Here is a 16,778-nt window from a genome sequence, read left to right on the forward strand (position 1 = left end):
TTCTGAGTAGAATTGGGCCGAAATGAACTTGGGCTGGGCTTAGCCCATAAAGAGGTCACTACTCACTAGTCACACACATGAAAGAGCCTTGAGGCGACGGAGCGCCAGGCGCCAGCCAGCAGCTCGGCGAAATGCTGCCTCCGCGCACGGCGGACGCACTCCGGCGGGTGGCGATTGGCGCCGCGCTCATGATCTCCTTGTCCGAGTTTGATCTGGGAGAAAGGATGCGAGGAAGGAAGGAGGGACTGCTGGACTCGTTGGGCACTGCACGCGAGGTGTTCGACCAAATGTTCCTAGGCAACCTTGGACGAATATCATTAATCCTTTTAAGCATTTTCACATGATGTTTTTCCATGTTATTTCCATTCTCATGCATTATTGCTTAAAGGCCGCGTTTTGGATCATTGTTTGGCTGCTTCAGTCTTGGTGTATGTGGCACTGGTTGACATTTGTCCACTTGAAGGGTTGTATAACAGCATAAGCACTAAAAAAAATTAAGTGCACACTCACCGTATGTAAATAAAAGTCAAGTGTCCAAACAGGGAGTTGTGTATGTGCTACTCTAAAATATCTTGCGTGATTGTTTCTTTCAGTTGGAAGCCATTTTGAATAATTTAACTTGTTCAAAATAACAAGCATGCTTGTCTGAAACAGCCCTGCAAGTGACTGGTTCTTGGTATGATATCCTCATACGGATTTGACCAACTTTGCCGCCGCCTTTCCATTTGCTGGTCCCAAGTTTTACAATAAGGAAGCCTGCTACTTCTCTAGTATTGGTGCCAATAAGTAGCCCAGAAAAGACATTTGCATTGATCATAGAACAAAGAAGTACTGAACTTCCAGTATGTTGTCAGTGTTACCATCCTGAACTTGTTCCTGCAGATTCAAGATCTAGAGTTTAACTCTGCTCCAAGCAAAGCCAGCCATGGCCTCCAGTCAGATGGTACGTATGAATCAAGGACAAGGGGAAACAAGCTATGCTCGCAACTCCAGTATTCAGGTATCTTCTCGTTTCTTGTTTTATCCACTAATACTGTTTTGACTTTCTATGGCCTGCTGATCTGTTTTTTTGACACTCGGCTTCTCTCAACTGTTTCATCAAGAACTTGTCCATAACATGGCTTATATTACAAACTGCCTTGAGAAGTTAAGAAGCATGCCAATTAGCTAAATGATTAGACTAGATTTTTCCGAAAAATTAGAACTCGACTTGCAGAACGCTCAACAGAACAGGATGAAGCCCCTGATAGAAGCGGCCATCGTTGACTTATGCAGCAGCATCAACAGCAGCACCGTGTTCCCCAAAAAGATGCTGATCGCAGACTTGGGCTGCTCCTCTGGCCCAAACGCGCTAGCACTGGTATTGATTGCCGTCGAGGCTATCCACAATCACTGCGTTCAGTTCCAGCAGCCACTGCCGGAAGTATGTGTGCTCCTCAACGACCTTCCTGAAAACGACTTCAACGCGGTGGTGAAGAGCCTGGTCACGCTCCGTCAAAGCAACGAGCCTGTTGTCGTGACTGGTGTCACACCGGGGTCATTTTACTAGAGGCTCTTCACTAGTGGTTCCTTGCATCTTGTCTGCTCGTCAAATATCCTGCAATGGCTCTCAAAGGTGTGAGCTTGACACTGGTCAATGGATCGATCCATTGGATTACTTGTTGACTCTGTAAGTAAAATCTTATCTTTACAGGCTCCTGAACATCTAACAAGGAATCAGATTCCGGCGTATGACATCGATGAGAGCGCTAGGCGTGAAAGGCTTCATATGGTCCTCGAGGCTTATGCTCAACAGTTCAGGAAAGATTTCACTCTTTTTCTCAATTTGAGAGCCAGAGAATTGGTCTCAGGAGGCCGGATGGTTGTTTCCATTATCGGGAGGCCTTCTTATGTAATTGCCTCCAATTTCTTTCACCTGTCGGAAATTGTAGTTCAGATTCTAAGTGTCATGACCTCAGAGGTACATTCTTTTCTTTAGCATAGAAGTTTATCATTTGCTAACAAACACACGAGTGTTTGACTTCCTTATGTTATGGTATTTTTTGGCAGGGTGTGATTGACAAAGCAAAATTTGATTCTTTCTACGTTCCGTTGTATGGACCCTCCTGCAAAGAGCTGAGGGAGATCATACAAGAAGAAGGCTCCTTTTCACTCAGGGAGATGCAATAACATGACCCTACAACCGACTATGACAACACATTCGTGACACCAAGCAGGTTTTTGAATCATCGGAGAGCCATATTTGAGCCAATAATAGTCCAGCATTTTGGAGAGGTAATGGATGAGTTTGTGAGGACCGCAAAGCGTCGCTGGAGCGTGGAAGGAAGCATGCAAGATGAGCGTGCCAGAAACCCACGAGTTATGCTGGTCACATCCCTCGCAAAAGCATGATGATCAGGTACCGGACGGTAGATTGTGTTATGTACTCCGTCTATCTTAGTATGATTTGCAATGAGCTTCAAACATCATGAAGATCAAAGTAACAATTGTCCGTGAAAATTATGTGAAACTCCCAACTTATTGTACTTATTTGGTGAAAACTCTTACCACATGGCAAGGGAGGATCGAGAAATTCACAGAAAACGAGCTAGATCTAGATGGACTTGGTCTGTGTTGCTGTTCGTAGTACCCCAATCTAGCACATTGACACATAAGCTTTGTCCATACTTAAGGGAATTACGTGGTTCACTTTCAGTTTCATTCTCTAGTACTTGTGATGGAAATATCATACTACACCTGCTTGCTATATTTATGTAAATGTAGCTAGCTACCCCACTGGTACTGCATCCAGTATTGACATTCTAGGTCAATACGTCTGTACTCACATGCTTATTGCATTGCTGACTTATAAGAGCAGATATTCTTGGATAGCTACCCTGGGTCTGGAATAACTGATGGTGTAGTCAGTGTATGATAGACTAATTGAATACACACATGGTTGGTTCATATTTTGTGTTTGCAAGTCCTGAACACAATTGTTCTCTGAACTTTGTTTCTTTATACAGAGAAACAGACCTGGAGGAGATCCATAAGAACCAAGTCGTGGAGAAGATAGCATCAAACTGGAGATAATAAACCTAACTCTCCGTTCTTTAATCGAGAATGGATACAGGGTCATCGAGCGAAACCTGTCAGTTTACTTGTTTGATGGAATGTGAAAATGCACTAGAAAGCACACCTCCAATATAAGAGGGATGACTTCAGTAGGAGCTGGAGTCAGAAATTAGAAATAATAATCCACGTCACCCCATTCATATTCTCTTCAAATAAATTACATTTTGCTTGGGCAATTACTATGAGTGGCTTGCCCACTGAATACGTGCAGAGCAGTTTGGGGTAAGGCATGGATGCGCACTGAACCGCTGTGCCCAACAACATATTGCTTCGTGTGCATTTTTAGTTAACAAACCATGAAGATGCACGTCAGATAATCAAGATGCAGAACCATGGGCGGGTCGGGGAGGTCAGCTTTGTGTTCGGTACTGGAACTTTTTGCAGTGATAGGACATACCCTCTTCCGTTCATATGGTAATCCTGCAAGTATCAAGAAACTTATAATTTTGCTCATGATATTTTGCCATTTTATTTGTCTTCCGATGCTAATTATCTGAAGGCTTTAAAATAGTTCATTATTTGCATGATTGTTTGGCATGCATTAGTTGACCAATTTCTTGTGCCTGTTCCCGATGTCAAGAATTTATTAGATGCATAAGCACGAAGGAAAACTCAAATGCGCAGTCATTGTAAATACATAAAAGTATACTACTCTGAAAATAGTAAAAGGAGTGTCTCTGCGGCTCTAAAATGTTCTGCATTTTTCCGCTCGATCCCATGTTGAACAACTTAACCAGTTCAAATTAACAGGCTCGGTAATCGAAAACAAATAATTCACTCCAGTGATAGTTTTCTAGTATTGTATTCTGATCTGGATTTGACCAACCTTCAGTGTTTCCATGGGCTGCTCCTAAGATTAAAATAATAAAGCATGCCGGCCTTGCTGTTGCCCCCAATTAGTAGCTGCAAGCTCAGAATAGACATCCCTGTTGACCACCAAAATAAGAAGTATTTCAGCTTCCAGTATCCTGTCAGCATTGCCTTCTGGTTCCTGCAGATTCAAGATCTGAAGTTTTAGTGTCTCTCCAACCAACGCCATGGCCTCCAAACACACGGTGCATATGAATCAAGGACAAGGGGAAACAAGCTATGCTCGCAACTCTACTATTCAGGTATCTTCTCCTCTCTCGATTAATTCTCTAATGCTCTTTGACACATTTGGCTCATCAAAACTACTGCATCGAGAACTTTTTATTGAGTTATAAAGAAGAGTTGAGGACGTTAAGGACACCATTTAGAGAAGACATACGCTAGATTTTTCTAAAGAACTACAACTCAACTGCAGAATGCTGAACAAAACAAGATGAAACCCCTGATAGAAGCAGCCATCCTTGACTTACGCAGCAACAACAGCACCTTGTTGCCGACAAAGATGGTGATTGCCGACCTTGGATGCTCCTCTGGTCCAAACGCGCTAGCGCTGGTGTCAATCGCGGTCAAGGCCATCCATAGTTACTGCATTGAGTTCCAGCAGCCACCACCGGAAGTGTGTGTGCTTCTCAACGACCTACCTGACAATGACTTCAACACTGTGGTGAAGAGCCTGGTCACGCTCCACAGCAATGATCCTGTTGTTCTAACCGGTGTTTCTTCAGGGTCATTTTATGAGAGGCTCTTCACTAGTGGCTCCTTGCATCTTGTCTGCTCGTCCAATAGCCTGCATTGGCTCTCAAAGGTGTGAGTTTGACACTGCTTGATGGGTTAATCCAGTTTACTCCTTCCGTCCCAAATTAATTGACTCAATTTTGTCTTGATACGCACGTGTGCGTGCTTCTCAGCAACCATGCGTATCTAGAAAAAACTGACAGATGGAATATTACTTATCAACTTGGTAAGCAAAACCTTATCTTCACAGGCTCCTGAAGTTCTAACGAGTAACCAGATCCCGGCGTATGGTATGGATGAGCATGCTAGGCGTGAAAGTCTCTCAATGGTCATTGAGGCTTATGGACAACAGTTCAGGAAAGATTTCACACTTTTCCTGGAATTAAGAGCCAAAGAGTTGGTCCCAGGAGGCCGGATGGTTGTTTCTCTTCCAGGGAGGCGTTCTGATGAACTCGCCTCCAAATTCTCTCACATCTGGGAAGCCTTAGCTCAGATTTTACGTGTCATGGCCTCAGAGGTATGCCGCTTTACCTTTTTAGCATACTATTTTATGATTTGCAGACAAACACGCGGGTTTTTGACATTCTGATATTTTGGTACTAATGATTGATAGGGTGTGATCGACAAATTGAAGTTTGAGTCTTTCTACGTGCCGATGTATGCACCTTCCGACGAGGAACTGAGGGAGATCATCCAAGAAGAAGGGTCCTTTTCAATTAGTCAGATGCGGGTGCATGACCTTACAAGCGGTGGGGACAGCACACTCATTGTCCCAAGCAGGTTCATAACTCTTTTGAGAGTTGTATTTGAGCCGATAATAGTCCAGCATTTTGGTAATGTCATGGATGAATTTGTGAGGACCGCGGAACAGCGGTGGAGCCAGCCAGGTAGCTTGCAAGAAGAACTTGCTGGAAACCCGCGAGTTATGTTGGCTGTATCTCTCGCGAAAGCATGACCAGTAACTGTTGTGTTTCTATTTGTTTTGTTTCTAAAAGGTACATCCCATTTGATGACAACAATTCATTTCCATTGACCTTTGTCTTTGTGGTTTGTGTATAAGAATGGTGAGTGGTGACACCTCATACCCCTGTTAGGAAGCAATTCTGCATCTTTACGTTTTAAAAGGTGACATGCATGTGCTTTTAATTACGTAAACAACATCCTTGAGTGTGTTGTGAATGTTTTCAGATATGCACAAGCAATATTGAATGAACTGTCATTTATATCCATTAGCAAAATGCTGCTGTCAATAAACTCACCCAACTAGCTAAGTGTTTGTGCAAGAATTGTTATGTACGTTTTCTGCAAAGCTTGAGTTATATTTACCGGTTGACTGCTCGAGATTGTAACACCTGCTCTCTTTTTTGTTTATAGATCAGTAACAGGGTGCTATTCATTTCTTAAGATTCTATTCACATCAGGATATTAAGAATGACTCTCTGAATTTTTTTACAAGAGGTTGTATGGAGGATAATAGCAGAAACAAGAGTGAAGCTAAGCGCCCAGATTACCCGAGATCATAGCACCTTTTCCTACATTCTTTAGTACTGTAGTCAAAATATAGCCCAATTTTCTTGCAGAAAGGTAAAAAAAATGTGTTATTTGTTCGTGTAACTCCCTAGCCATACTACGTTGTTAGGCTGGTGCCAATGCCTCACCTCACTCTCACCCACCACGTCAGCTTTTTTCCTCACTCTCACGGTCTCACCCCACTCTCACCCCACGGTGCCAATGCACGGGCTATAGTGTCATCTCTCACTTCTCTCTTCTCCACATCACCATTTCTTTTTCACATTAAGTTATTTCACTCGATTTAGTTTAGACATTCAAAATAATGCAAGAAAATTATTTTATTCAACTTAAAATGTTACCGATTACATAATAATTAATAAAATTGCATAATAAATATTAAAAATTACATAATAAATAAAAATTCTACTCCTCTTCCTCTTCTTCCTGCTCCTCCTCGTCGTCGTCTTCTTCCAGACCAAGCTCTTTTTCCACCATCTTGATGGCCTTTGCATGTTTGCGCTTTTCTGCTTCGTCCATGTCGGCGGTTGATTGGTCTTTCATTTTGTTCCATTGCTTGAATAGCTTAGCCTTCACTAAACCCTTCATCATGTTACTCAAGGCGAAGGATTTACTTCCACCCTGACTGCTTGATGAGGTTTCCTTCCCCTTCCTCCTACCCTTACGTGCCGCGGCCTTGGCCCTATCGCGGCCCGTTGGACGCTCTTCCTCCGTGTCGCCTGTCGCCTCGCTAGAGCTGTACTCACCAGAAGTTCCTAGATGGCTTCTCTTGGAAGTGGAGTCGGTTCCACTACCAGGACCATGTTGTCCTTTCCACTTCGCTTCATTTTTACAGCATCCCACCAGTGGTGCCGTCTGAACGGCTGAGTCACTCTTTTGTCATTCGCGTACCTCTCCATTGCCGCCTTCATGACCATTTCATCGTCTGCTCCACTCTGCCGTACCGCTGATTCTTGGATGTGGTATGCATTGAACAGGGACACCTCCTTGTTGTAGGCGTTCCAATGATCCTTCAGCTGCTTCGAGGTCCGATGACGGGCAGGATCGGAGGTAGAGTTGAAGGTTGCAGCTATCTGACCCCAAAAACTAGTGCCGGTCTTGCAATTACCGGCAATAGAGTCTTTGGAGTTAAAAAGCCATATGGTATGGATACGGAGGCGGAGGGTATGAACCATATGGCGCCGGAGGTGGAGGGTATGAACCATATGGTGTGCCGGAGGAGTATAAAACTCGGGGAAGCGGCTCAGAACCGACATTGGTGCGACGATGTGTCGGAGAGGCATCATCTAGGTGTATTGGTGACCCGTCGGCCCCCAATAGATCCGTGAACGAGGACAAATCTGGTGGAGTCCAACCGGACATGGTGGAGAAGAGTTGAGAGAGTGAATGAGATGAATTTTTGTGTGGAGTGAGTGAAACATATGGGGGTATTTATAGGGGGTGGGGATGAAATTTTAGGGTTTTTTGAAGCTGCAACGGATACCCCAACGGCTAGCTGAGGTGGACGAATTAGATCGCGCCACCTCAGCTAGCCGTTACACACTACCGCCTCGCTCTCGCCCGCTCTCGCCCGCCTCCCGCCCGCATCTCGCCCACCTATCGCCCGCCTACCGCCCGCCCTCTCGCCCGCGCCCGCCAACGCTGCCGCCTCGCTACCGCCCCTCTCTCGCCTCGCTGTCGCCCCCAACGCGGCGGTAGCCGGGCGGCAGCGGGCGGTACCACCCGGCGCCAGCCCCAGCGCCCCGCGCTCGCGTCCCGCCCCACTCCCGCCCGCCTCTCGCCCGGCCACCGGCGATAGCGCCCCCGCTATCGACCGCGTTGGCACCAGCCTTAGTCTTGGTGACAACTGACACTACTATATGATCCATAACAATATGTGATCACTCCGATCTATTGGTCATATTCAGCCTATTGCGGCACAAAACTGTATCGTGGAGCTCTATTGCTATAAAATGGAGGTAGCCCTGTGGGGAGGCCATGTTGGTCCTGCGTAGAATAGCAAACCAGGTAGAAAGAGTAGCACTGGGAGAAAAGGAGGGCTGTCCCTTTTCCGGCTATTAAACTTTAGACGCGTCTAACCGGCCTGTTGATGCATCTGAGCGGGACTAAAAAAAAAGCATGCTAGGTTTGTCGGTGTGAACGTCTGCTATTTATGGCTAGATATCCAGTGAGTGTAGCATATGCACTACGATGACATCATGCACATTAATTTTTCTTTTCAAATGTTTAAAATTATATAACTTTTACACCAGATGTCGAAATTAGGATCCGCTTTCACTTTTGAATTTCTTGCGGTGAGCTCTTTAAAACTAGATCTCATTTCTATGTATTTTGATGAAGTTTTTCTAAAACAACTTCTACGTGCGATAAAGCAATTATAATGTGAGGCGATGCAAATTTAGTGTAGGGCGAAGCAACTTTGTTGCACATCGTAAATCTACATTCACAACGAAAGTTGCATGTTGATTTATTTGGTGGGCACCAAAGTTGCTTCCCTGGACGCAAAATTGAGCAGTCACAAACCAAGTTTGCTCTGTCGAGTACCAAAGTTGCTCTACAGGACACTAAATTTGCTCGGTCAGGCGCCAAAGTTGCTCAGCAGAGTTCGAAAACTGCGTCGTCGGGCACCAATGTTGCTCTGTAGGGCACTTAAGTTGCTTCGTCACACATTGAAATTGCTCCGATGGACACCAAAATTGTTGTCAGACACAATACTTCTGCCTTCGTGTACCAAAAAGTGTACATGTTCGTTGCACATCAAAGTTGCTTTATCGCACACCAAAGTTATTTTTCTGCACAATAAAGTTGCTCTGTCGCGCATCAAAGTTGCTTATTAAAAAAAATCGTCTAAACATATGAAAATGTGGTCTACTTTCAAAGCTCTTGTCGTGATGATTTTAGAAGTGAAAACGAATTGTAATTTCGCCGCACAGTTTAAAAGTTACAATTAAAAAAAGACACCTAATATCAGCTAACCTACCATTTCTTTGATGGCCGGACCCAACAGCTATCACCTAATGCGCTTGTATTAACTTCATCTTAAAGATAACTCTTAGTTGGAGATCCCATGTAGAAGTACTCTTACTTACTTTGCTTGTCGGGGCAGGCCGGGGTTAGTCTCGGACGCCCATGACTATAACAAAACTTAGGGCATCTTCAACGGGCGATGCAAACGGACGATGAGCAACCGCTTGCGTCCGTCGAAAAATACGCCTGGTACCATCTTTAGCGGGGCGACGCAAAGTGATCGGACCGTTCGCGGCGACTCGTAAATCTGTCCAAATATGCGTCAGGTTTGCGTCTTTGTGAACGCTGCGCGGTCGCGGAAAGTGTCGCGTTCGGTGCATCCGGATCCGGTCGGCAGTGACTAGGTAAATAAAATATTTTTCCATTACTATTAATTAGCCAAAAGGACCATCTTTACAGAAATGTAACCTAACCTACTCGCCGTCGTGCGGCCAACTATGGCCTCGGTTACTCGCAGTCGCGCAACCTACTACTGGCGCCGGAGGGGCCGGCGCCGTCGTCAAAGCGGGAGCGCTTCACGCACTCCGCGCGCCGCGCACGACGGCGATCGGACATCTCGTCCCGCCGCCTGCGACGTTCGAGGGCCTCGGCCAAAGAGGAGTCCCACATGATTGTCCTGGCCATAGAGCTAGCATCCGCCTCCGCCGTCGCCTCCACCTCCGCCGCCTCGGTCGCCTGGGTCGCTGCCTGCAACCCCGCCAGCTGGGCGAGGAAGTGGGCCCTGTCCCTAGCCGCCTCCGTCACCGCTTCGTCCCTGGCGGCGATGGCGCCCGCCAGCTCCCGGTTCTCCTGCTCGACCCGCGCGGGAGAAGAGCCCCTCCGCTGGAGCGAGTCCAGGTTGGAGCACATGTACGCCCGAGCCATGGCGACCGCATAGTTGTGGGCTTCCTCCTCCGCCAACCAAGCCTAACGGTGCAGGGCGTCCCCAGCCAGGGTCTCGAAGGAGGCAGCCAGAACAAACTGGTCATCGGCGCACTAGAGCGATCGGGTACGAGGCCGTCGTCGTCAGCGATGTCATGGATGATGGCGTCCGCTGGTCGGCGATGGCAAGCCTGACTGCGCTTGACCTGGTTTCACGCGTCCACCAGGCCAGACGATTAATGCGGGGTGATCCCGACAAAGCTCACGCGGTGCAGGCTAACTCGGCAGTGCACAACCATTTACTGGAGCTTCTTGGGAGATGGTGTAGAACTTACCAAGATTGTACTTAGGTGCTCGATGTTCCACGAGTTACCTACCGGCGTGCCATCCTCGGTTTCCAAGCGGACTGTTCTCCGCCTAGAAATTTGAACCACCCGAAGGGACCCTCCCACTTTGGTTGCAACTTGTTAGACTACCCACAATGGGAGTATCATAGGTAGTATCATGCATTCCATGCATGCAAAATGCTTATGTGGCAGTGCAATTAAGGATGAGAGAGAGGATACTAGTATCATAGGTAGATACTGTACCATAGCACATACTACTAGAAAAATTAATGTCAAGTAAATCTTGTACATATATTTGCATTGAGATTCTACAAAACAATTAATATATGGAGACTATGATACTAGTATATGATACCATGCATTGTGGAGTTAGTAACATGTAGTAGTATCATACGCATGATACTTCTATATGATACTATGCATTGTGACTAGTCTTAGAGTCTTTCCCGGGAGGGACGAGCTAGAGTAATAGTGACGTCAATTCAGTGGCATGTTAAAATGTTGAATCAACGCCATGAATTAAAAAATACAACGCCACTGGACTGGAGAGCTATTATGTACTAGTGTAAGACGCTCCCTCAAGTTTTGGCTCGTAAGCTGACGGTGGTAATGGCTCGGAATTAGGCCTCCTTTGCACTCTATTATTGCACTGTTGATAACGCTTTCACCTTGTTTGGTGGTTTCAATTGTTGGATAATTAGGCACAATTTCCATGATTAATTCCAGAATATAAAACATAATGGCAGCAACTACTAACATGTGAAACTCAAACATACTAGATGCATTAATCAACATGAGTAGCAGCAGCGCAAACGATAAAGCATCCATCGCTAAACAGATCGAGATATGTCGCACGTACCGATCTGGTGGTGGTGGCGGTGGAGATGTAGCAGATGATGTCGCAGCAGTAACGTTGTTGATGACAACGTTGTTGACGATGGGGACGACGGGTCGAAGTAGACGGCGTTGAAGACGACGGTAGGCAGCACCGCCCGACTTGGACGGAAGGCGACCCGTGATGAAGAGCTTGAGCAGTCGCGCAGAGCGCTTCCCAAAAACCTAATTCGCCCTCTCCCGTACAGGATCGCAAGGACGAGAGGTTCCGGAGACCTGCTCTCCCGTTCACCGATGCACGTCGGCTCACGGGATGGAGTAGGCTACGATGGCGGCGCAAGCAGAGAGAGGTGGAAACCCTAACTCGTGTATTGGATATGTTTCTGCGGTAGCCGGGCAGGAGATTATATAGGCTCGGGAAACCCTAGGCAACGTGGGCCACGCCCATGTCGCACGAACGTTTCGAGTCGGTTACAGATAGCCGTCCCCGAACCGACTAACTGCGACGCGTCCGTCTAGGACTCTGTTCGTTTTCCTGAGCTGCAAAAAGTAAGGAAAGTCTCGGCTCGAGGCTCAATCCACTCACCACGAGCGCGGCGCGCGTCGTGTCGTGTCGTGTCGTGTCGAGTCGAGTCGAGACGAGCGAGCGAGGAGGAGGAGGAGCGCGCGTGTAGCACTCCTATTCTCACTCACTTACTAGTGGTGGAACAACCCACCTTATAAGGTGGTCTAACTTCCTCCCAACTTTCCATGTGGGACTAAACTTCCCACCTCTTGCCACTCCCTAGTGAGCTGCCACCAACTTGGGCTCAAACTCACAAGGCTGCCACTATGTGGGCTTTGAGATTTATAGGAAAAACTGAAATCTAATTTGGGCCACTAAAAGTGGGCCCAATATTTCAACAATCCCCCACCAGATCTCAAATCCCCATTTAGAGATTTACCAATACTCGCTGCTTGTTTATATACCAGTGTTTCAGCGGAGACTGTTAAGTTGAACTTCCGCCTAGAACCTTAAGCTACATCCACTCACACTTGAACAATGGACTAAGCCTTGAATTGCAAGTTTTGCGTGAACAGGGTTTCACTCAAAGTCATAACCAGTACATGGCTGCCAGTAGCCTACCCCGCGGGTGAAGCATATGCGTCATACTTCATGGTCTCTTCATGAGTTTACTAGAGATCACCCAAATCTCATAGATTGCGACGTTTAACAATCGGACTCATATAGGTGTGTTATTTCAAGAATGCTCTGTAGGACAACATCTTTGCTAAAATAGCCAACATAAACACATTAAGGCTTGTTGCCAACCTGCCTTACAGCAACTGAGAGTTGTGCATCTTCACATAGAGGGGGTTACATAATACTCTCCTCAATTAAACCACTAGTTTGTTTTTCCCAGGTCCTAATTCACGGGATCTCCGATCACAAAGGTTGGGTTACCACTATGGCGTAACATCAACGGGTCTCAAACCCATCTCCCTCGATGCACTTTCTATCACATTACGTGATAGTCCCTTTGTAAAGGGATCTGCCAGGTTTTTGTCTGTTTGAATATATGTAACAGTTATTACTCCGGAGTTTCGCAATTTCCTGACAGACTTCAAACGTCTCTTGACGTGTCTTGATGACTTCGCGTTATCCTTAGAATTGTTCACTTTGACAATTACAGTTTGATTGTCACAATTCAAAAGGATTGCCGGAACAGGTTTTTCAACCACAGGCAAGTCCATCAAGAGCTCACGCAACCATTCTGATTCAACAGTGGTTGTGTCTAAAGCAGTAAGTTCTGCTTCCATAGTTGACCTCGTCAATATGGTTTGCTTGCAAGATCTCCATGATACTGCGCCACCTCCAAAAGTAAATACATACCCACTTGTGGCATACAGATCAGCTACATCTGAGATCCAATTCGAATCACTATATACTTCAAGCACAGCTGGGTGCCCTGAATAGTGAATCCCATAACTCATTGTACCACATAGGTAGCGCATGACCCTATCAAGTGCATGCCAATGATCAGTACCCGGGTTTGACATGAACCTACTCAACTTGCTAACAGCAAAAGAGATGTCGGGTCTAGTCGCGCTCGCTAAGTACATGAGTGAGCCAACGATCTGAGAATATCTCAATTGATCTATGGCAATCCTCCGGTTCTTGCGTAGTGTCACACTGGGATCATAAGGTGTTGAAGAAGGCTTGCTATCAATATAGCCGAACCGGCTCAAGATCTTCTCAACATAATGGGATTGCGTTAGAGTAATCCCACTCTCGTTCTTAATCAGCTTGATGTTCAGAATCACATCAGCTTCTCCCAGATCTTTCATATCAAAGCTCTTTGACAAGAAAGACTTGACCTCGTGTATTACTTTCATGTTTGTACCAAAGATCAGAATATCATCCACATACAAACATAGTATAACACCTTCGCCCCCACCATGGCGATAGTAAACGCACTTGTCAGCCTCATTGACAACAAAGCCTACAGAAGTTAAAGTTCTGTCAAACTTCTCATGCCATTGCTTAGGTGCTTGTTTCAGGCCATATAAGGATTTCAGCAACTTGCACACCTTTCTTTCTTCACCTTTTACTACAAACCCATCAGGCTGATCCATATAGATTTCCTCTTCCAACTCTCCATTAAGAAAAGCTGTCTTTACGTCCATTTGATGAACGATAAGACCATAGGAGGCAGCCATGGATAGTAGTACTCGAATGGTGGTAAGTCTAGCGACAGGTGAATAGGTGTCAAAGTAATCTTCGCCTTCTCTCTGTGTGTAGCCTTTCGCTACAAGCCGTGCCTTGTACTTTTCAATAGTACCATCAGGTCTTAGCTTCTTCTTGAACACCCATTTGCAGCCTACTGGCTTGCATCCATGGGGTCGTTCTGACAACTCCCAAGTTCCATTAGAAAGAATCGAGTCCATCTCATTATGGACAGCTTCTTTCCAGTCATCTGCATCTGGAGATGCATATGCCTCTGCAATGGACGTGGGAGTATCATCCACAAGGTACACAATGAAATCATCACCAAAGGATTTTTCAATCCTTTGTCTCTTGCTCCGTTTAGGAGCTTCATTGTCATCCTTCTCAGTAACATTCTCATGTGATTGTTCAAAATACTCATTAGATGTACTGGACTCAGGAATTATCTCAGTAGAAATTCTAGCCATGCTATGCATATCTTTCATAGGAAACATATTCTCAAAAAATGTTGCATCACGAGATTCCATAATAGTATCAACATGCATATCAGGTACCTCGGATTGAACTACTAAAAATCTATATCCTACACTCCGCGGAGCATAACCTAGAAAGATACAATCCACTGTCTTTGGTCCAAGTTTGCGCTTCTTAGTAATTGGAATATTGACTTTCGCCAAACATCCCCATGTGCGCAAATACGAAAGTGATGGTTTTCTCCCAGACCACTCCTCGTAAGGGGTTTTATCTTTATTCTTGTTAGGAACTCTATTCAGGACATGACATGAAGTCAATAAAGCCTCCCCCCACCATGCCTTTGATAAACCAGCAGTGGCTAACATGGAATTCACCAAGTCAGTCAGCGTGCGGTTTTTCCTCTCGGCAACCCCGTTTGATTGGGGCGAATAGGGAGGCGTCCTCTCATGAATAATGCCATGTTCCTCACAGAATTCATCAAAGATTTTAGGAAAATATTCGCCACCACGATCCGACCTAAGACGCTTGGTCTTTCTCTCTAGTTGATTTTCAACTTCAGCCTTATAAATTTTAAAGTAGTCTAAAGCTTCATCTTTAGTTCGCAACAAATAAACATAGCAAAATCTAGTCGCATCATCAATCAATGTCATGAAATATCTCTTTCCACCTTTTGTCAACACACCATTCATCTCGCATAGATCAGAATGTATGAGTTCTAGAGGTGCCAGGTTTCTCTCCTCGGCCGCCTTGTGAGGCTTCCGAGGTTGCTTTGATTGCACACAACTATGGCACTTAGAACCTTTGGCAATGGTGAAATTTGGAATTAAACTTAAACTGGATAGCCGAGACATTAAACCAAAATTAATGTGACATAAACGAGAATGCCAAACACTGGTATCATCACTAACATTGCCACAAATATGGTTCACAGACTTATTACTGAAATCAGAAAGCGAAAAACGGAACAAGCCTCCGCACTCATAGCCTTTACCAATAAATTGTCCAAACTTGGAAACAACTACTTTATTCGACTCTAAAACAACCTTAAACCCATCTCTGCATAGAAGGGAGCCGCTAACGAGATTCTTGTTCATAGTAGGGACATGTCGCACGTTCCTCGGCTGCACGATCTTCCCGAAGTGAACTTCAGATCTACCGTGCCAACACCACGAACGAAGCATGTGACCCATTCCCCATCAAGACGGAAGAATCCCGGGCGACCTGGTAAGAAGTGAACATGGATATATCAGCACACACATGAACATTAGCACTGTATCAATCCACCAACATGGAGATTGAAATACCGAAAGAACAGTAAAGAGATTACCGTACCCATCGGCATTGCTAGCGGTCACGGTGTTGACTTGCCTCCCCTTTTTCTTGCGGTCTGCCCTCTCTCGGGACAGTCCTTAGAAAAGTGGCCAGCCTCTCCACAGGTAAAGCAGCTCAGATCTGCTTTGTTTATCATCTTCTTCTTCTTGAAGGTTGTAGTCTTCATAGGCTTATTGAAGGAGGGCTTGTTATTCCCTTTGTTCTTGCTGTAGGGTTTCTTCTGCACCATGTTGGCGCTAGACTGACCCTCTCCTTTCTCAGTATTATCCTTAGCCCGAGCTTTCTCCTCAACATCAAGAGATGCTATCAGATTTTCAACTGATATCTCCTGTCTCTTGTGTTTGAGAGTTGTGGCAAAGTTCCTCCATGAAGGGGGCAACTTAGCGATGATGCATCCAGCCACAAACTTGTCAGGTAAGGCACACTTAAGGAGCTCAAGCTCTTTCGCAATGCACTGTATCTCATGAGCTTGTTCGACTACAGAACGGTTGTTAACCATCCTGATGTCATGGAAGTTCTCCATGATGTACGATTCACTTTGCACTGCATCGGTTGCACCGAACTTAGCATTCAGTGCCTCCCAGAGCTCTTTACCATCTGTTATGTGCATGTACACATCACACAGACGATCAGCAAGAATACTCAGAACGCATCCGACAAAGAGAGTATTGTTTTCCTTGAACTTGTTCTGATCTTGATCAGATATAGTTCCTTCAGGTAAACCATCAGTAACATCGAACACTTTCAGATGAGTAAGCCAGAGCATGGCCTTATACTGCCATCTCTTAAAGTGCACACCGGTAAACTTATCCGGCCTCAGTGCATCGGAAAAACCAGCCATTGTTAACTCAGGAAATTGCCTACAATTAGGTTTTTGGATTGTTGGATAATTAGGCACAATTTCCATGATTAATTCCAGAATATAAAACATAATGGCAGCAACTACT

General features: G+C 45.5%; 1 pseudogene; it reads left to right on the plus strand.

Annotated features, from left to right (window-relative positions):
• Positions 1-138: 138 nt before the first annotated feature.
• On the plus strand, positions 139-5,804 carry LOC127340351 (uncharacterized; annotated as a pseudogene).
• The last annotated feature ends 10,974 nt before the right edge of the window (positions 5,805-16,778 follow it).

Source organism: Lolium perenne, chromosome 3 (genome assembly GCF_019359855.2).
Source record: "Lolium perenne isolate Kyuss_39 chromosome 3, Kyuss_2.0, whole genome shotgun sequence".
In the NCBI taxonomy this organism is placed as follows: Eukaryota; Viridiplantae; Streptophyta; class Magnoliopsida; order Poales; family Poaceae; genus Lolium; species Lolium perenne.